Source organism: Ambystoma mexicanum, chromosome 11, assembly GCF_040938575.1.
Source record: "Ambystoma mexicanum isolate Mex_15411 chromosome 11, UKY_AmexF1_1, whole genome shotgun sequence".
NCBI classification, from domain to species: Eukaryota; Metazoa; Chordata; class Amphibia; order Caudata; family Ambystomatidae; genus Ambystoma; species Ambystoma mexicanum.
In genome coordinates, this window is record NC_090934.1 from 1,167,945,912 (window position 1) to 1,167,968,408 (window position 22,497).

Here is a 22,497-nt window from a genome sequence, read left to right on the forward strand (position 1 = left end):
TTGGGCCTCATCACGACCCTGGCGGTAAGGGGTTAACGCCAGCGTTAGCTGCGCCGACCCCTTACCGCCAATTACGAGGTCCCTTAGCGCCATGGCGCTTTTAACACCTGCTTTTAGCAGGTGTTAAAATCCATGGCGCTAAGGGACCATGGAGTTAATTACGCCACCGTAATTTACGGTGGCGTAATTAACGCCTTCCCCACTCCCATTATGCCCTATGGGGCAAAAATGGGAATGGGGAAGGGTAAATGGGGATTGGGGACTTACCGCCCCGCCAAGGTCGGGATGGGGCGGTAAGTCCGCCAACCACCATGGCGTAAACGTAGTTTACGCCATGGTGGTAAAGTCACGGCCCAGGCGGTAACTTACCGCCTGGGTCGTGATGAGGCCCATTGTCTCCAAATGGATTTTTCCAACTATTTTAGTTAACAATTTCTTACTTAGATGGTCATACAGACTACAGAGGAGAACAAAATAGCTCAGATATCCCGAAAGATGGGATTACAATCGAATGTGTGTTTCAAAGTTTCCCCCTCCCTTTTCCTGTACGTCTTAGCTGGTAAGGAAGCGAGGTGAGCTAAAGGATCACTGGTGCAATCAATATTAAATCGCAGGTGGATAGCTCAGCGGCAACGTGTTCGCCTTGAAAGCAAGACGATACGAAACAACACAGGTTCGATCCCCAGGTCCGCGCTTAGAAACCTCTGGTTATTTAAGCACTAACGCAACTAAGACAAAAAAACAATTCCGCAACTAAAAAACAAACCATTCCTATAACAGCGCTTTAAAAAAATGCAATAAATAAATAAAATCTGCCGGTTCAATTCCTACTGCAGCTGACTCAGAAGAATCTTTTTTTTACCATGCCATAAAAGGGTGAGACCACAGTAGCAACTGCTATATAAACATTTTTAGAATACTCTTATTATCATACAATATTCCTTTTTACATCCAAAAAGGATATTGCATTCCTGCCACGCTTCACATATGTACACTATGAACATAGCTGCACCGAACATTTCATAGAGCATAGGAAGAAATTGTTGAGCTATTGCATATTAGACATTGCTCACCATCTAGATTCCCAGTCTTCAGCATATCACACTGGACCCGCTCTTTCCAATCCTTGATGAGCAAAGAGTGAAGGATATGGCAATGCCCCATATTGTTCTGCATCTATCGCGCCCTGAAACACTTGTGTATAGGCGCGTTCTAAATTTCATATCATATCATATCATGTACGCAGTTTCGACTGTTTGCTGCCCCAGGGTAAAACTATGATTAGTTATCTGAGGGCTTCCTCTTTCGAGTAGTTGTTAAAATCGCAGTGCTTCATTCTCAACCTCAGCCTCATGACGAATGCGTCGATGGTTTTGCCTCTGATTTGTTTTGTAGTGTGGAAAATGTGTCTTTCGTAGTCCACATTTGTGTGGGGGGTGAAATAGTCCGTGAGGACTGACTTCAGGTTGGTATAGGTGTCTATGGTGCTTTCTGGTATCTCGTCTAGAATGTCCCGCACATTTGACCCCACTGCATGGTGCAACAGTCTATGTTTTTGTTCATCTTCCAATGGCCCTGCCGCTTTGAGACACACCTCGAAGTCCCTTAGCCACCTTTTCCATCTCGACCCAAGAGTGCTGGTGTCAGTGAGGTCGAAGCTGGATGGCAGCTGTGATAGCAAGCTGTCCGTCATTCTTTGCTGTGTTGGTCTGTTGGGGGTCACTGGGACTGTCAGTGACTCCTCTTCGGAGATGCTCATGAAGCGTTATCTCCCTTTCCTTTGAGCAGTTGGATTGCTGTTCGCAGTCTGCCGGATGAGACCTTTCTCTGTGTGTGGTGTGGCCCAGGCGCATGGTGGGGGCGTTGTGCTGAATGTTGGGGCCTTCTGCGGCCTTCCCCAGCGGCGCAGTTTGGTCTGAGCACGTGTGTGCTCTTATGGTTACTGGCCCACGCGGGGCGCCGCGTGCTGTTGTGGTAGGCCTGTGTTCTGGGCTATGGCGGTGGGCAGATTGATGCGGACAGGTATCAGGCGCGCTGCACTCTTACCAGTGATTGCGTTCGGAGTGGAAGGGCCGCGCCTTCACCACTCTTGGGGATTCTCCTGCTCTTGCGGTTGCTGTTGGTGGGAAGCTTGAGTGCCTCGACCGCTCGGAGTGTTATAGGCGGGGAGTTGTTGCTCCACCCACTGATGGTAGTGTGCACGAGGTCTTGCCTGGACCTGTGCTGTTGCCGTTGGTGGGAGGATTCCTCCCTCTCTACTGCCAGGAGTTGAATGTGCATGGAGCAGCAGCTCCACCCGCCGATGCTGGTGTAGACGAGGTCCTCCCAGGACCTCCCTGGTTGCCGTTGGCGGGAGACTGCCTTGTCTCCACCGCCCGGAGTTGTGCGCGCGGGGACTCACGGCTCCACCCACGGATGGCCGTGTGTGCGCGGACAGTCGGGCACACGCGTGGTGCCGGCGGGGAGCCTTGTCGCTCGTACCCGCTACTGTGCTTGCCCTGCGCACGGTGTCAGCTGCACAGCCTCTCCAGAGGCGTTGATCAAGATGGCGAGCCAGATGGGGCTCGAAATTCCATCCTTGTTGCCAATGTGACATCTAGGAAGGGGACCGCCTCACGCTGCATGCATGCTCGGCCTCTCGTCACCCACACAAGGAGGAGGCCGACACGGAGCTGGGGTGCAACACTTCTTTATTCGCACAGTTGCCGCCAGGAACTGGCGCCTTTCTCTTACCTGTCTCCCCCCCTTCCCTCTGTCCCCTGGTATTCCTCACGTGACAGGAGTGCAGTGGCGACACCACACATAGCACATTGTATCCTATTGTCCCAAGCAGCTATCTATTCCTTGGGTAAAATGTCTTGTACTGCAGCCTATATCTCAGCCCCCAGGAGTCTCAGATTAGAAAACATTAGCCCGCAGGAACAAGGGTGCATGGGTTTTGCTGCCGCAGGAAAAAACACTGAGCCAGCTCCCCGCAGGAGCGAAGCCCGTGGGAACAACGGCGCAGGAGTTTCGCTGCCGCAGGGCGTTCCGCGGACGCAGGAGTTGGATGTTGGAGGTGGCAGAGCGCCTGGTTTAAAAGTAGGTAGAGCCTGCGTGTACCGGTGGCCAGCCGCCAGCACTGTACTTTCTGCGGAGGGGCTGCATGGGCTCCAGGCTATTGCTCTCAGAACTGAGAATCGAAGGATTCTACCGGATGGAAGGGATCAGTGGAGGGGGCACGACCGTCTGCGACAGAGGTTTCTAATATTGGTGTTCCCCCTTCCCAGTTAGCTTGGTACCTGGGTTGTGCACACTGTCATTACTGTGCTTATTGTGGGATGCACCTAAGCACCCTTCCCGCTCTGGAGAGAATGTAGCAGGGTTTACCAAGTATTATTGGATTCCTGCTGTTGCTTCTTGTTACGCTTGGGAGGAGGAGTCGGACTCAGGCAGCCTCCTTAGCCGTCGGGCATTCCATGCTCCTTTTTCATCACATTTTTCAACTTGACTAAAAGTGACTAATTGAGGGCACCGGCAGAATATCCTTGGTGGCACTGTGGACGCTTGAGCAGTGATCTTTGGCCCTGCAGCTGCGAATACCTATTTAACATTTATTAGATTTCAAAGCTTTTAAAAATGTGCATAGGGTCCATTGGTCAACTTTATTTTTATTTTTGTTTTCTCCTTTTTAGGATCCTGTGGGTTTTAATTGGGCTGGGTTGGACTGTTTAATTGCATCTTATATTTGGTGAATATTTATAAAAGGAAGGCTTTGAGCCCCCTCTTGCAAATTCTGCAAGAAAGCGCACATTTAAGTTTGTTGAAAGGATTGATGAGGCAAATGCCATGATCGAAGAAATAGCTGGGTTCCCGAGTGACATCGACCTGTGTAGGAATACCCAGGACAAGCTTAAAGGTAGTTCTGTTAAGGGGAGTTTGGGGGGCTTACTAGGCCTAAGGATGCCCTAAAACTGTAGTAGTTATGGCATTTAGGGGATTAAAAGAAATGCGTGCATTGGCTAAGGAAACCCTGGCCTCTAAGAAGGCAAGCTTGGGTGCCCTTGTGATGGTGGGAAACATTTACCCTGGTTACCAAGTCCAACATGCTCAGAATGGAATGGAAGGGATGCACTATAAAATCCAGGTTGAGGTTGCAGTCAGCAAGGTCGGAGTGAACCTGGAAGAGGGTGAGGATGGATGTCCTGAAGGGGTTGGTACACAAGAAACCATTTTATACTATCCCCAGGGGGTTCCGACTAACAACAGGTTTGAGATGCTCGCTACGTCAGGCGCAACCTGTGAAACGACTGCCAGCGTGGTTTCGGGGAGGTGTTGGGACACAGCTCTGCATCCCCAGCCTACCTTAGTTGGGGTTAACCTGTCACAAACTGTTGCTGATGAGGGCACCCAGAATATAAGGGGGTTTGAGGGGTCTAAGAGTGCTCTATAATTTCTAGAGCTCATGCGGTTAGAGAATGCTGAGCTGAAATGTGACATCCCAGGTTGGCTAAGCTTGTGGAGGATCTGATGACGCATGCCCCCTACCACCTAGGAGTGGAAGGGAATACTTCTGAGGGTGAGAGGGGGGAGCATGTGATGGGGAGGAGGGGGTGGATAGTCACTTTGGTCCATTGACTAGGAACATTGCAACCTCTGAGGCTCTCAATGTCTTCCCTCCTCCCAGTGTTGGAAGGGTGTTGGGACTGGGTAGTAAAGGAGAAATGAGGCCCTCCACAAAATTACCCCCTACCCGTGGTGGTTCGAGAGCTGTGATAAAAAATTGATTTTTTTCTTGTGAATGTGCCCAAGTCCCAGGATCCTAGGCAGGAGCATGGGGACAGCCTGAACAACAAAGTTACTGGCTGAGGAACAGAAGGGGCTGTCTCTCGGTTATCCATAGTGACTTGGTGTCCTGTGAGAGACTGGTAGGACCACAGGGTAAGGATGCCATTAAATTTAGGGTGAAAGATCCAACCCTTATTATGGGTATCCTAGAAATGGAACAGCGGGCATTACCCCCCCAACCAGCTGTTGATTTCTATTAAAATATTGCCTCCCGATTGGTATCAACTACCCACTGCTGAGAACCAGTATCGTCGCCGGGTTGGGCAAGTGGACCCCAGGGTAAACCAGGTTCTCAGCCACACTATACTCGGCTCCCTACAAGGCGGGTTACCAATGAAAGCGCTTTTAGAGACTTTGAAGGGAGTGGAAGGTATCCCAGGGTTCTCAATCCTAAAACGGCTGGGATCCAGCAAAGGTTAATTCAGCTAAGTGTATCAGGTGCGAGATCATAGCACCTGAAGGTCAGGGCATCCTAAGCAGCGACGGAAGTCTACTCCATATGCTCTCATCCTTGATCGAGATGACAGAGTCCTGCGAGCAAGTCCTACTTCCCACATGGCCGATAGTTTGGTCTCATCTTTGCCCAAGGTGCGGGTTGTGTCTTGGAATATTGCTGGGATTAACAAGTACCTTGTTGACAACGATTGGCTTGCCTTTGTCCGGGAGTCTGAGGTGATCTCTTTACAGGAGTCCTGGGCTCTGAAACCCCCTCATCTCTAGGGGTATGCTACTTTTTTTTATCCCAGTGGCCAAGGGAGTGAGGGGTCACCCTTCTGGGGGCTTGGTGACCTGGGTTAACACAGCTTTATTTAACTCAATCACTGTGGTAGACATGTATTCACCAGATGTTTTAGTACTACACATACATTTGCAGGATGGCACATCGTTGCTGCTTGGCAACATTTATAACAGGGTTTCAGGGGGCAAGGGTGTGGTATTAATTGAGAGGATCATGTGTAAAATCCTACAGTGGAGGCTGTCTCTCACTGGATTGCTGAATCTCCTATTCAGAGGGGACCTCAACCTACAGGTTGAACCACTCCGTGGCCTTGCTGACATCATGGAAGAAGAAGATAGTCATTGAGGACTGGGTCCCCCGAATTCCTCACTTCCAGGGACACAGAACAAGTCTGCAGAAGAAATAGCAATCCTGACAGTCTCGGCCAATCTCAGGGCATGTAATGGCCAATTTCCTGGGGATTTTCCGGTGGCCCCAACTTTTGATAATAATCTGCTGTCAAATAAAATTGACTATATCTTTGTTAACCTTGAGGAATAGGGAGCCATACGAGCATTCTTGGTTATCAAGAGGGTGGAGAGTGATCATCATCCTTTGCTACTTGAGGTGAATAGAGAACCTGTGGGGTGTCCCAGGCGGGATACAGGTAGGCTATGGGGAAAGTGCAATCTTTTTGGAAATGTAGGGCACACTATGACAATTTTGAGGTGGGGTGGCATTGATTTGGATGGAGTTCTCCCCCAGGTGTATGAAGATATCTGTCACCTGTTAGAGGCACATGCAAGGTCTGACCCTAGTGACACCATAGTACTGATTTCCCGTCATGAGGAAATAATGGTGCAGATGGGACAACATTTTCTAAGCCTGCAAAAGTGGTCTGCAAGCTCACAGAGAAAGTCACCCCCTGGTACGATAAGGACTGTAGGGTGGCCAAAGGGCAGCTTCTCACCGCTGTTAAGATACCAGGGACCCAGAGGGTTACGATTAAACACCGGCGGCGGCAGACCAATGACAAATACTCGTGGCGACCTCCTGAGTGACTGTGGCGGATTCGCTGCGGGGTGCCTGACCTGCGGTTGCCGAAGCGCTGGTGGCCACATCCGGAGAGGAGGATCGCAACAAGGGCAGCGGAGACCGCAGCAGGGCAGCACAAGCCCCCAATGGAACTAGTGTGAGAAGCAGCGCGGGCACACTGAACGGCACGAGAGCACCCTCTGGCTGTACCCAGGAGACAAAGGAGTCCAGCGGGGACCTAGACGCTCCATGCCCGGCAGGACTACATAGCAGGATGAGCTGGGAACTACCTGTCAAGGACAAGGAGCCCGGAGCGCAGAGTGCTCCAGATGAGGTAAAAGCGGCTACCCAGGCAAGCGAGGCAAGTGCGGAACACAAGGACCGAAATAACATTAAGAGTGAAGTGCTCCGCTGCCCCAAGACCTGGACAGCATTTGCCTAGGGGTGCTGCCTTTGATGACCCGGCACACGCACACGGCAGCCGGCATCCTGCACATGGTTAGTGGGGGGAGCTGAAGCGGAACGGCGGAATTGGGTTCTCTGGGGCAGATTTGGTAAAGATCCCAACAAAGTCAGCCAAAAAAGGGGAGCACCAAACGCACCAAAGATACTAGGCAAATCCTGGAGCCTGGGTGAGCCCCGGGGACGGCAGGTGCAATGACAGCAAGGGGTACACGGAAGGTGCAAGGGCTGGTGCAGTGACAGGAGCTCGGAGCCGGAGGAAAGAAGAAGCGCACCAAACTGCATCAAGGGCCGGCCTGCTGCGCAGCAGTCCAGATATTTTTCCCTACTCCTGGTGGTGGCTGTTGCACCATCTAACTGCATGAATACAATTTGGACCCAGCGATTGACCCAGGGATTTATCCACTTAACTTATAACGAGGTACAGAGCTACAAATAGTCACGCCAATATGCGACCTATGGCTTGTCATTCGAGGAAGTGAGTGGCTGACCGGCTGCAGCCCGCAGTGGAGAGGCAGAAGGTATATCCAGCTGAGATCACGCAAGGAGACAGCATGCACAAGTAACGATCAAAACAGGGCAGGAGACGGGCACAAAACGACTAGGAGCTGTGAGAGTCACTCACTTCAGAGGGGGCACGAAGAGCTAGGTGGAGATCTGTTGTGGCAAGCGTGTATTGCACTGCAATATGTCTCAATCCAGAGGGAAAAACAAGGACAAGGTCACAATTATGGACTCGTTTAACGTGGCCACACTTAAAGGGCAGTCAAAGAGCGATGCACCGCAACCTGCCTAACCAGACATGAGGCTGAGACTAAAGACAACTAAGCGCTGGAAGCAATTGCTTCTTTAGGACTTTTATTGACACCAAAATTGGAGAAGTTAAGTCCGACACGCAACTGATGAGGCAAGATGTTCGCAACCTTACGGAGAGAGTTATGACTACCGAGAAGGATCTGAAGGTGACAATGGACACCACTAGTGACCTCGAAAAGAGACTAACAGAGCTGGAAAGAAGGAATGCGGCACTGGAGGCCAGGGCTGAGGACGCTGAAGGCCGCGCTCGGCGCAACAACGTGCGCTTGCTAGGGGTCACGGAAGGGATGGAGGGCCTGAACCCTACCGAGTTTGTCGAAAACTTAATCCTGTAACAAGTAGGGGCAGAAAATCTGTCACAAGGACTTGTGGTGGAGCGAGCCCACAGGTCCCTGCAAAAATAAAACCACCACTTGGCTCCTATACCCACCCCATAATAACCGAAATTCTCAACTTTCGGGACAGAGAAGCCATCCTGAGATTTTCCATAGAAGGTGGGGCGATCCGCCGTGACAATTCCAGCATAACCATATACCCAGATTACACGCCAATGGTCCAGCGAGCGAGGAACTCTTTTGTTCCAATTAAGGCAAGACTCAGACAACTACAGCTTAAATACTATATCCGTCCAGACTCAAGGTGCTATACAAAGGGGGACCGGTCTTCCTGGAGACACCGGCAGCGGCTAGTATGTGGATGGAGCATAATAATCTAGACCAAGGTGAAGAACGGGTCCCCTGAGCTGGGCAGGCTGGGAACGGAAGTAAGGGGGGGGAAGGGGACCTACTAACTGCACGACAAGCGACTTCAACATGGCAAGGGCTGCAGATATTGCCACAAGGCGAACTGATACGCGACACTTAAGACGGGACGAGGACCCGGACATTCCACTGGAGTACGACCCACCCCAAGAACGGTCAGGTGCCGGCACGTTGCTGACACCAAACAAACTCGCACACAACGATCTGGATGGGCCACGACGGTGCGAGGGCGCTCGAGCGCTGCAACTGGAGCACGGCTGCTCAGCGTAGTTATTTGTTTTTGGATAAGTACCACTGGTATTCTGTACATGTTCGATGCAGTCTGTTTAGTTCTAATTGTTTGTTATTTTGTTGTATGGTCTTCAAGGGACGCTTAACAGGGGACGAAGAACCGCCTGACGAGGGTAGTGATGCGGCCAAGGAGCTGCGGGGTGAAGGGAAGGGAGGGGTATTGGAAATGGGAAATAGGGCAGACGACGGTATACACGATACATAGGGATACACGATAATGGTGGGTGACATAAAAATGATGACGTGGAACATCAGGGGGATGGGCAACTACATGTGCAGAAACAGGATGAAATCCTACCTTGGGAGGAAAAGAATTTCCATTGCCATGCTACAAGAGACCCACCTTTCTGCCGAGGGCAACGATAAAGTGACAAACCGCTGGGGGGGGGGGGGGGGGGGCGGGGACACGGGTTTGGGGATCCCTACTCTAAATATGCTCGAGGGTTATATACATGGATACACGGGACAGTGCCCTTTAGGCTCCTGTCCAAAGAGGTGGATCCGGAAGGGAGATACCTGATACTAAGGGGGAACATGGAACAGCTAGAAGTATGCATAGTAAACTCTTAGCTCCCCAACCATGGAACTGCAGCATACCTGACCAAACTGAGCGCGAAGCTGGCGGCCTACCGGGGAAGCTTCTTTATTTGGGGTGGAGATTTTAATTGTGTCCGGGACCCCACGTTGGGCAGGTCCAAACATCCACTGCAAGGGTCACAATGGTCCTCATCCCCGCTAGATGAGGTAACAAAGAACTTGGATCAGGCAGATGTTTGGAGGGAAATGCACCCTGTAGACGAAGAGCTTTCCTACTACTCATCACCCCACAACCTATACACTTGGATTGATTATCAGCTGATTGATAAAATGCACCTCCCCCAGATTGACCTAGACCACCCATACCACTATGGCGCATGCCAACAGATGCCCTCACAGACGTTGCCTTAAAAGAAGACCTTAGGCGCAAGATAGAGGAATACATAGAAATTAATGTTGGGAGGGTTAAAGGTTGGGACTTGATATGGGAGGCTATGAAGTTCGTAGTTAGGGGAGAAGCCATTGCCAGCTCTGGGGGAATAAGGAAACTACTTAGGGGTGAACTAGAAACAGGAGAGAAGAGGATCCAACAGCTGGAAGCCTTGGGCTGGAAGACCAGGGAGACAGAGCAGGAACTGGCAGGTATTAGAGAAGAACGCAGGAATGCCTGGGACAGATTATCAACATTTGACTATATGGCTAAAGTTACTAGAACCCATGCAGAAGGGGACAAAGCAAGTAGATTGCTATCATGGCTATGCAAGAGGGAAAACCCGAAACAGTTGATAACAGTCATCAAAGATGACACGGGTGCAACGCATTCCACGCAGCTAGCGATAAACGATGCATTCAGGGATTTTTACTCCCAGCTGTACAGTCACGAGGAGCGGGTCCCCCAAGAAACTATACGGGACACGCTAAAGGAAATAGGGTTGCCATAATTGGATGCTGCCCAGCGGGAAATGCTGGGCGTGGAACTCACAGTTGAAGACGTGAGCGAGGCAATACAATCGCTGGCCACCTGGAAGACCCCAGGGAGCGATAGGCTACGCCCTGAATTCTATAAAGCATACAGTTCGGAGCTAGCTTCGGTCCTACATGAACTGTTCCAAGAGGCCTATAACACAGGGATACTACCGAAAAGCATGAGGGAAACGTTGGTTGTCCCGATCCCAAAGCCTGGGAAGCCTGAAGATGAGTGTAGTTCATACAGACCGATAGCTATGTTGAACTACGACATTAAGATCCCTATGACCATACTGGCTAAATGGCTGTCGAAGGTAATAGGGTCCATAGTGCATGAAGATCAGAATGGGTTTGTGCCAGGCAGAAACACAACGGGGAGCCTACACAGGCTACAACACATTATAGCACAGAAAATGGGGGAGCAGGGAAGCTATTCAGTGATCTCGTTAGACGCCATAAAAGCATTTGACTCCATATATTGGGAGTGGCTGATCGCTACTCTGAGTCAATTTGGGCTGGGTGATCAGTTCATAAGGTGGATCAAGCTTCTCTACAAAGCACCGGTGACAAGGGTGAAAACGGGTAGGGTGGTATCGGGGTTGTGGGACATCCAAAGGGGCACTAGACAGGGCTGCCCGCTGTCGCCTATGCTTTACATTCCGGGTTTGGAACCTGCCGCCATATATATCAGGAAGCAGTTTTTCGATGCGGGCATAAGAGTAGGCGGGGAAGATCATGTTATATCACAGTACGCAGACGATGTACTGCTGTACACAAGAGACCCACACTTCAATGTACCAGTGATCCTAGATGTCTTGCGGAATTTCGTGCAAATAACTGGGATTAGCTTTAGCGCGGAAAAGTCATGCATATTCCCGCTGGCTGGGTTGACAAATAAGTGCGAGGGGACCTCCCGAAGGTCGGGATAAGGTGGCAAAAATATATGTTTAGTACCTGGGGGTGAACATCTGGCATGCACCTGAACAGATGCACGGGGGGAACACAATGTTAGAGATACAAGGGCTACGGAATTCTATTAAATTCTTGACCAGACTACCGTTGTCATTAATGGGGAGGGTGGCCGTGGGTAAAATGATCGTCCTTCCAAGGTTCCTATACCTCTTCCATAATATTCACTATTTCATACCTGCTTCTTTCTGTAAACTTCTGGAGAGGCTGTTGAGGGAATTGCTGTGGGGCCCCGCCAGACACAAACTGGCCTTAGATATACTAACGCTGCCATACAAAGCAGGTGGGGTCCAATTACCGGACCTTGAGAGATACTTCCTAGCGGCACAAATTAGTTACGTGGCAAAATGGTTGGCTGACGAAACAACCTCAGAATCCAGATTGCTCAAACAGCTAATCACACCAGTACGCCTAAAGGAGGTGCTATGGGTACCGGCGAAGTGCCTCGGCACTCACACAATGATTGCTCAATTAGGCAAGAAGGTCTGGAATAGAGCCCTGAAACTAACGAGGCTAGACTATCCCTACTCACCTGACACCCCGATGGTGGCCGATGTATGTACAACTAAAGCAGATCTGCTGAGGTCCAGACAATGGGAGAGATACAGCATCTATACGTGGGGGATATGTATAAGGAGGGGGGCTTTAGGGAATTTGACTCCCTCGTGACGAATGAAGGACTGCCCAATGGCCAGTTTCTTTGGTACCAGAAAATCAGGAAAGTAGCAAGGAACGTCTGGATAGACTGGCCGGAAGAGCCGACAGCGGCACCAATACTAACATTATTGCACAGCTTGGCGGGCGGATGGAGGCCAATATCTAGGATATATGAACAGCTTGCAGACAAACCGAACCCCAAGAGCAGTGAACTGAAACAAGGGTGGGAGAGGGATCTGGCATTGACATATCTGAAAGGGTGTGGGAAAGGATACTAGAATACCCCTGGGAAGTGTCAGGAAACGCTAGGTTTCGACTGATCCAGCTGAATGTTCTCTACAAAACATATATGACCCCTAGCAAAATCGCTAAGTTTTGCGGTGCCACAGACCCATTGTGCCCCTGGTGTCAGAGGGAGCAGATATAATACACATGTTCTGGGAGTGGCCTACGGCAAGGCTTTTTTGGCACAGAATAGAACAAACATGCAGAAGGGCAGGCCTGTCAAGATATAAATGGACACCAAAAGAATGTCTATTAGGCGCCTAAATGAGAGTTAGCAAGATCCGAAATCTCATAAAATTTATGGATATGGCATGTGTATTGGCAAAAAGCACCATTGCAATGGCATGGAAGAGACCTGGAGGCCCGCAATACGCGAGATGGTATGGGGAACTGGACCGCTGGGTAGAAGTGGAGATGAAAGTGTGGGGCGAGGGTATTGCAAGGATGGGGGGGCAAGCGTATGAGGCCTGGAAGGCACTGGTAAGGCTAATGTTCCATCCGTCTGATGACAAACCCCCCTGAAATAGATAACTCACACTGGACAGACTGAGCATACACAAATTTCCTCCCGAATGGTAGAATGTGATTGGGCACTCAGGCCCGGGTGGCACCCCCACGAGACATACCACACATGGAAGACCTTATATTGTATTTGGTAATTTGTTATGTCACCACAAAAAGGTGAAGGAAACATCCTAAAAGAAAACGAGCCTTCGTCACGAAGAAAGCCAAATACCCCTAAGCATAAAGCCAACGAGGAAGACTGTTTGTTGATGTTGTAAAGTTGTTTGTTATTAGTTTAACCTTACATATAAATATGACGATGACAACCAACTGTGATGCAAAATGTTCTGTATATCATAAATGGCAATAAAAACATTTTAAAATAAATACAAGGGACAAAGAGGGCTGTTGAGTTGAGGCGGGCAAGAGGGGAATACTGCAGGCTGTTGAAGGAGAGAAGAGGGGGTGGCATGAAGATCTTTGGAGGGCACTCTTCAAAGCAATAGGGAGAAAGGATTTGAGGGGATTCTGGACAAAGATGGGGGCAGGTCAGTGAGGGACTCCTAAAAAATTGCAAGGCTTGATTCCTGAACAAGTATGGGTAGAAAATTATGGCAAGCTCTATCGGGAAGAAGCGGTTGAACCCACGACACTGAGTTTGGTCAGGCAATGTGTTGTCTCAACTAAGGAGCCTTAGCCAACCCCTTTGATATTCACTGCAAAAGATGTAGATCGGGCACCGGTGCACCAAAAAACAGGTAATGCACCAGTACCGGACAGGGTTCTGATAGACCTCTACAGAAATTAGTCTGTTGTCTGGATACCCTACCTGACCAAATTATTCAATGCAGCATTGTGCAGGAACCAGGTCTCTGTGTCCTGGACCACTGCAGAAATTGTTCCAATATATAAAAAGGGAGCCTGCAATGACCCCGCACATTTTAGACTGATTTCCTTACTGAATGCCGGGGGGAAAACATTTGCCCGGCATTACTGTTTCATCTGGACGAATAGGCTCTGAGTAGTGGGACACTAGACCACCGCCAAGCGGGGTTCTGTGAGGGCCTGAGTACCATCAATCAAAGGCTCCACCTGGTGTGTGAAAAATATGCTGTGCTTAGAAAGACAAATGTGTATGCAGTATTTGTCGATTTACGTACAGCATTTGACACTGTACCAAGAACACATCTTTGGGAGATGCTAGCGGAGCTCGGCATTCCTGGTGCACTGCTTTCAGCTATTAAGAGCCTATACACAGGGAACACTGCAATGGTCCGTTGGGGGGGCTGATGGAAGCACCACTATCAGTATTGATATTAAGAAGGGTGTACTTCAGAGATGCTTTATGGATCCCAAACTGTTTTGCATCTTCATTAATGAAGTTTTGAAGACGTTTTTGGGTGCGCAGAACGATGCCCCTTCCCTGGCGGCCGACAAGCTCCCAGCTCTGCTGTTTCCGGACGATGCAGTACGGCCAGACCGTCTGTTGAGTACAGGCACTTAGCTATTGCTTTACCAGTAGTCCTACAGCCGCGATTTAAAAACAACGGCTTCAGAAAATGTTCCCGCAAAGGCTTAGTCCCAGGGCAAAGTAATAAATAATGACACAGATCTTCCACAGCATCTTCACATAAAGTGCATTTTGGGGGGTGGGCATTATTCCATTTGTGGAGTAAAGCAGCTGTAGGTAAGATTCCAAGACGAAACTTTAAATATTCAACCTTTTCCTAAGTCTAAGGGCCTTCTGTTTCTTCCTCACATTAGCATTAAATATCATGGCCATAGTATTGCTAATGTTCAAGGAAAGCCCATTTCTTTTACTGAAATCAACAAACATCTCCAACGGCTTACGGACACCTACGGGGGTTGGGGACAAAAGTGTTTGCAACTAGTAACTATTTGAGCTGGGCATGGAGGGTACATCTGAGGAAACAGAAGGAGCCAGCCTAGTAACTCTTAGAAACTTGTTTTCTACTTAATGATATGTTGCTGTCCCTAACCCTACCCTACTTCATCGATGTTTTACTGTTTTATTGATCTATAACGATGAATTTTTGTATGATTATATTTTAATGCTATGCTAAGTTTATATGATGAATTTACGATGTGTTGCTTTTATGACTTTTACTGTCGAAATAAAGCCTATGATTTGAATTGAATTAAAAACATTATATACAGTAATAACTTTCCTGCTCCTCGATATCGCAGGGAAAAACATACTGCACTTGTTGCTAGATGGTTCATAATCTAAGCACATAACACTGACTCGTTTATCAACTGCCTAGCTGTGGGCCTGAGCGACAAGCACCCTAATCTGCATTCTACTTGTCTGACTGCTCTTATTACTGCATAACAATGCCGTTCTAGCTTGGGGCACAATCAGATTGCTCACTCAATCAGTACCTAGAAGTACCTTCTTCTACTTACGGACTAAATATTAAAACACAACATTTTCAAACTATTACACAACTGCCCTGAACTGCTGTGCACACGAACACAGCCTTTTTTTGTTTTCAATCAAGTCATTATTAGCAAATGATCACAACATAAGCATATCAAGAACACTATGTACTGCGAACATTGCAAAGAAATAAAACCTTTGCATAACAATAATATACAAGCAAAAGTTTTTTTTTTTTTGTTGGTATATCAACTTTGGATGCCCGGCGCCCAAACCTTAGATAAGTGTTGCAAACCTGTGGAAGTAAGGAGTAACCCCTAAGCCGTTATAGTATTTCTGTCACATGTAGCTTCCACACATGGGCTGCACCATTATAGTAATAGAACACTTATACAGCAAGAATTACGTATAATAGTTGAAATGGTAGTTTATTTATGTGGTAGCCCTTATAAGAGACACGTGTTTCGGCACATGCTGTGTCCTTTTCAATCAGGGCTATTAACAAATAATATACAAAGCAACACATTGTAAAGAACACGATGTACAAAGAGTTGCAAATAGATGCATGACAGATATGTTCACTCAACGTTATGTTTCACAGAGAAAATCAAATATTAAAGACACCATTCGTAATCAGAAAAAGGGAAAAGAAAACATTCATGGCATATTAGGTTTAAATAATATGGTTTGACCACAGAGAATAAGGAAGGGGGTGAAGGGAGGATGTTTAGGTAATGGAAAAAACGAAAAAAACCAAAAAACGAAAACATGAAACAAAGAAAAGAAAGATAGTGGGAACATATAATTAGTACATATTGCTGGTTACATTGTTTGGTTGTGTATTTTTATATCATTAGAGAGAACAATATGCCTTACCAGTAATGTCTTGTTGTTTATGGTTCGCATGGTCTTATATATGGTTATGGTCAGTGCTTAGTTAAAGTCCTGGGTTAAATCCCTCCTGTAAAATAGATATAGTACTATTGTTTAGAAAAATAGTGGCTATTAGAAAAAAGACTTTACTGTTCTAATGTCCTTGCAATTTATACTAGCCTAAATTTGCCCGCTCAAATGCACACTCTTCTCCGCCAGGAGTAAACAAAAAATCGTGTTGCATTGAACTATTTATTAGTCCGGGTTCCGGTATATTATATTGTTCTTAAATACTTCATGCCCTATAATTATGCAAGAACACATTGGGTTTAAAAATACGGCTCACGGAGAGACTGTTGAGACAGTAGCCATATGCGTGCATATGTTGCAAACCCATATCGATGAGCTCTCTTACTGTTCTTAATTGAAAACACCCCAGACACGAGTCTTCAACTGGAAAATGCGTGGGTCGCTCAATTACTGAGCGGCGACCACTTGAGTCCGCTAATTGAGTTTGCGCTTACCTGACCAGCATTCAGAGTGGTTCCCGAGCGTGGGCCAAGTCCCAAAGAACACCTTACGTTCTTTTCGGTCTCCTGTTTATTGTTGTGGTCAGAGTCACGTTAGTCCTGCCTTGGTTTTGATTCTCACGTTCCCTGTCATTTGTGGCGGCCATATTTTGGGAATGGTGACTGCATCAATGTAATAGCACTATGCATCGGTACCAGTAGTTCGCTAATTGGTATAACATTTATACGTTCTACTGTATAAAGGTGGCGTTTAGGGGCCTAACACTTAATTGTGCTGTAACTTGATGCAAACTCCAACTGTAATTATTTGCAAAGACCCGGTGCTCAATTTATAGTTTTAATTTTAATTTTGATCATACACTATTACACTAACGTTCAAGTGGCATTACTTTTTTTTTTTTTATTTGTTTTTGGTTTATGAGAAAACCTTTACAAAAAAAGAGTGTTGAAAATTCAAATTTCATACAAAAAGCAATGTTTTCCTGCGTATTAAGAAAACGGAAAATAAAAGGGTAAAATAAAGGCTCAGAAACCGGGGATTAACTGATTAGACTGATCCCAATGACTGGAGGGCTCAAGAACATGGCTAGTCTGTTGATAGTTCCTTAAGATAGTAAGCTTCTCCAAAATGTTTACTATCGCAGCAGTTAACATTACTTCTTGGCCGGAGATCAGTCTATCCCAAAATGCTTCCTGAACTAGGCTCTCCTCTCTGGTTACAAATCTCCCCAGTAATGACACTCTAATCGCCCATGTGCCTTCGCACTCCAGCAGCAGGTGTTTGAGGGATTGTAAATTCGGAGAGGTACAGATCTTGCAAAGGCTTATTGCCTTCTCACCCTGGTTTCTTTGTACCAGTATTTCATCCGTATGGGCTATGTTCAGTCTGAGTCTGAGAAAGTTGTTTCTAATTCTTTGGTTCGGGAACTTTTCCAAGTAGCGTGGGATGGTACCAGAATTTCTGTCCACTTTCAGGAAAAGGTTTGGAGGGTTAAGGCTTCTGACTCCCTCAATCGTTTTAATCCAGTCCTCCATTTCTAGTTTTTTTTTTACTTTCTTAGGATTTTGTATGAGAGTTTCTGTTGTTAATTCCAGCCTGTATAAAATGTAGCCAATCTTTTCTTCTAAGCCGATAACTTTTTTGATTTTGCCTTTTTTAGATGTTGGCTTACGTCGAAAAATAGAGTGGATTTACTGGCTGTGGTTATGTTACGATAGAGGGACAGTAGCTTCCACTCTGCGCGGCATCTCAAAGAGATCAGGCCCAACTCAAATCTCAGACTAACAATAGGAGTGCACAATGGAAGATGGAGGGAAGATTTCCACAGGAGGCCCTCAATTTTGCTCCAATTATAGTTCCACAATAGAGGCTTTGCCCCTAGGCCATAGAGGAGGACCGGGACAACTTTACCTATGTAGAACTTCTTGAGAGGAATTATTGAGAATTTGCAGAATCTTCCATTCAGATTTTTCATTTGTGCAATAGTTTTGGATGTCTTCCCAAGAATGGAGGGTATCACCTTGTTTGAGGTTGGGTGAGCTAGGATTTCGTATCCCAAGTATATTAACTCGTCCACGCGTGGAATTACTTTGCTGCTCAGGACCCAGTTTCTCGAGGTCACCTTTTTTTTTGGATGTTTAAAGATGAGGATCTTCGATTTAGATGGATTAATTATGAGACCGTTCAGTTTAGCATATTCATTGAGTTTAGACAGAGGTTGTTGCAACCCTATCGCTGAGCCATCCAGAAGCACAAGGTCATCCGCATAGGCCAACCAATGGAGTCTTCTTCCATTAATTCTAGGACAGATTAATGATGCAGAGGCTAGAAAATCTCCAATGTCTGAAAGAAACAAATTGAAGAATAATGGTGCAACCAAGCAACCTTGTCGTACTCCCTTGAGGACTTGGATTGTTTCTGATAGATTACCGGGTTCATCCAGTCTCACCCTGATGGTAATGTTCTTGTGGAGTTCTATGAGCATAGCAAGAAGGGGTGCCGGAATCCCCCATTTATTTAGTTTCTGCCAAAGGAGGGATCTGTCTACTAGTTCAAACACTTTCGATAAATCGACCCATGCCCCGTATAGCGGAGAGCCTTCTTTCTCATTTGAACTTTCACTCAACAGGTTCAGGATAAGTCCATTAAGACTGGTAGAAAGGCCTTTCCTGAATCCTGTCTGCTGAGGGGGAAGGATCTGTCTGGTTCCAACCTGGCGTGATCACTCCCCCTTCCCAATCCAGAGTAAGACTGGGGCAGAGCAGGGTAAGAGATGATGAGACAAAGATGTAATCTAAGGTTGATTGCAGCGCCCCTTGACGCCAGGTTGGCCCAGCCACTTCCACACTCCTGCTTTTTTCATTTATCATGTCCAGGTCCCATGACTGGAAAAAATCCCACCATTGTTTACCTTTCCGTATAGTATTTTGTTTAGTTTGGTCAGTCCTCACATTCCCTGGATTAATACAATCAGTATTCAGGTCCCCTGCAATGATGATCTGTGCTCCCTCATATTTGCTCTTTGCCGTTGACAGTAGGGAGTGTAGGGATTCTATGACGTCTTGGAGTTTTGACCTAGCAGGGTTCCAGTAGATGTTAACCAGGATTAAAGTAAGCCGAGAATCATTCAGTCCTGTCTCTACTTTGCAGGCTTGAATGCCCACCATGTTGTTACATAGCGGAACAATTTCTTTGACATTGGAGTTTTTGGTTACTATTAAAAGGCCTCCTGCTGGTCTCCCTTTTAGTTTTTGTGATGCCCTGAAGTTTTGTACTGTAAAGCCTTCTATTTCGATAGGGTTAACGAGCCATGTTTCATGAAGCAGCAGGATGTCATTCTGTTCTAAAAGATTGTTTTTCAGCTGCTTTTTCCTCAGGAAACTCGGCCCTCTGGTGTTCCAGGAAACTAATCTAAGACCCCTTTGTCTAAAGACTGTCCTGCTCCTCGCCTAGTTTCAGGAAGATTTGGGTGATCATTTCTGGGATTGTTGTTAACAGGTTCTCATTTAATTTGGGCCCGGGTGAAGCTTTGCTTTGGGCCTCTCTTATCACTCTGGCAGTGCCCATAGTAGTGGATGCGTCCTCCACTCCTGTCTGTATAGAGCCTGGGCGATTGCCACGTCTGCCTTCGTCCTCTGATTCAAATACCCAAAGACCTTCTTTAGCCAGTTCATATTTGTTAATAATGAGGGCCTGTTGCACCTTCCTAGAAGTGAGGGCTATCTCCACGAAGAATTTATCTTCCCTGATCGGAAAGGAAAGGTACTCAATGTCTTCTGAGGCAAAGAGAAACAAATTGTAGTTCTTTTTAATCTCTGAAAGTAGAACTGATCTGCAAAGTGACTTTTTCTTGTTTTGTTTTTCTAGTCTCAGCCATACTTTTGGAATTGCAAAATTAGGCATCACAGTTTCTTCTTTTCTTGTGGCAGAGCAGTTCTGATTTCTTTCCAATTTCTCTCTGCCATCGTCCTGAGGAAATATTTCAAGATTTGTGAATTTCCCTGACCCATTCCGACAGTCTACATCACTAGGTGTAGCTCTTGGTGGCATCACTTCTTGGGCAGCTGTTAAGGGAGGAGCATTAGTGAGAGCGGAAGCAGAACCTGTTTTCCCCAGTGATTTTAGGAAAATTGGTGCTAATTTTACAGCAACTTGTCTATCCTCCAGATTAGCCGCATTTGTTTTTCCCTTATGCAGTTTTTGTTTCAGAAATATTGGGGCAATTTGGTTGTTTGTATGGGCTAATTTTTGCTTTTTATTGTTAAGGGCTACAGATGGAGAGATTATGGGTTCCGTTTGCATGCCCAAGTTTGAAGTTTGAATTTTGGTGTTACTGGGACCTTCCTTGCAGTTTAAGCCTGCCTTTTTCTTCCCTTTTTTCCCAGATACACACTTGTTGGCCTGGGAAACAAGTGGATTTGTGGTCTGAGGAGAATTGGAAAGAGGCAAAGCAGCTGCGCCAGGGTCCACTGACTTTTCACCAGACGGAGTAGTCAGATTTTTCAGAAATGTGTTCTTTCCTGTTTTTTTTGTAACGTTATTTTTCTGGTTTTTTGATTTCTTGGTATTTTTGTCGCGTTGAGTGTAGAGAATGATCTCTTTTGACCTGCCCCCTTTTTTCCTTTTTTGCCATTTTTTACTTTTGGTTTTCAAGGGTACTTCTGGACTCAGGTTCCCTCTGCCGGTCAATTGTTCTTGTAGATTTTCTCTGTGAATTATTTGGGTACTGTCGCCAATGCCTTCAATAGTGTCAATGTCGACATTTGCCAATCTTCGAAATTCTTCCAGAATAGAATCTGAAAGCGGGGTGTCGTCAAAATAGTCTTTTACACCCTCTCCAATTGGAATCTCGTTCGGATTTTGAATATTTTGAATTTCCAGAGGGAGCTTCTTTAAGAGCTCTTGAGTTGCAATACTGCTTTTTGCTCCCTCTTTCAATAAATTATGGATTTGGGCAATATCTAACCCTTGTTTGACTCCCTCAATTTGGGTTTATTTCAAAATTGGGATCAAAATGGCGTTCATGATGTTTTTTGTGGCGACCAATGCTGATTCATTGTTCGAGATTTCATGTGACATCTCCAAGAGAAGACCCGCTTGTGTTTGTACTTCTGTTTTGAGAATGTCAAATACTGAAACCAAAGAGTTTAGAACGAAGCTCAAAGCTGCCAAAGTACTTTCACCAGGTGGGGGAGATCCCTCAGAAAAGATAGCTGTTGGTCCTTCCAGTTGGTCTTGGTGGATTGGTGAGCTTGCCCTATTAACTTGAACGTTGTTTGCGGGCATTTGGTTATTTTCTTCACTCTCTATTGATGGAGTAGTTTCCAAATTCGTATGATCGTAGGTGGGAGGCTGCCAGGTGGAATCGATAATGTCGACCAGGTCATTAGCACTCTTGTTTCTTTTTCTACAAAAGTGGTCATTGATTCTACTCTAAATCTTTCTTGTCGTCAGAGTATACTCCAGCCCTCGTTTCCAACCCTTGTGGATATGGAGGTTTGGAAATAACCCCTCAGGGGTTTGCTGACTCTCTATGTTGCTGAGAGCATGGTTGGTAATGGAGACCGGCTGAACTATATCAGGGTCAGAAGTGGTAGGTACCCCCTGCCCAGCCTCGCTCCCTGCCTCCAGATATGACCCATCCTGTCCAACCATCTCTTCTTCAAGAGGGGAACTCCGTAATCTCATTACAAGCCTCAGATATGAACAGTGCGTATAACAATTAGTGAAAAGGTTTTTAAGTTTGTTTACCTTTCTTGTGCGGCCACAGTGCGCCAAACAGTCGCTCAACAGTCACTGGGCTTTACTCCTACCAGGCTTAACGCTGCAAGGGTGGTAGCCTTCGTCCTTTGACGGCGATCCCGGTCACGTGATCAAGTTACGTGTTGCTCCTGCCCCGCCTCCTCCAGGAAGCGCGATGCTGCGTGGCACAAAGCCGGCAAGAGCCCAATACTGCTCGCAATGCCGGTTGTTAGAGATGCAGCCTCTGCTCACTGAGCGATTTGTCTTCAGTCAGGTAACACACTGGGCGGGCGGCAGCCTTCGTCCTTAGACGGCGATCCCGGTGAAGTGATCAAGTCACGTGTCGCTCCAGCCCCGCCTCCTCCAGGAAGCGCGATGCTGCGTGGCACAAAGCCGGCAAGAGCCCAATACTGCTCGCAATGCCGGTTGTTAGAGATGCAGCCTCTGCTCACTGAGCGATTTGTCTTCAGTCAGGTAACACACTAGGCGGGCGGCAGCCTTCGTCCTTTGACGGCGATCCCGGTCACGTGATCAAGTCACATGCCGCTCCTGCCCCGCCTCCTCCAGGAAGCGCGATGCTGCGTGGCACAAATCCGGCAAGAGCCCAATACTGCTCGCAATGC

General features: G+C 47.2%; 1 protein-coding gene across 11 annotated transcripts in view; it reads right to left on the minus strand.

The window, feature by feature from the left end:
* Window positions 1-22,497, minus strand: part of TLN2 (talin 2) — a 7,472,684-nt gene that overhangs the window by 4,377,685 nt on the left and 3,072,502 nt on the right. The gene's annotated exons all lie outside the window — the stretch shown is intronic.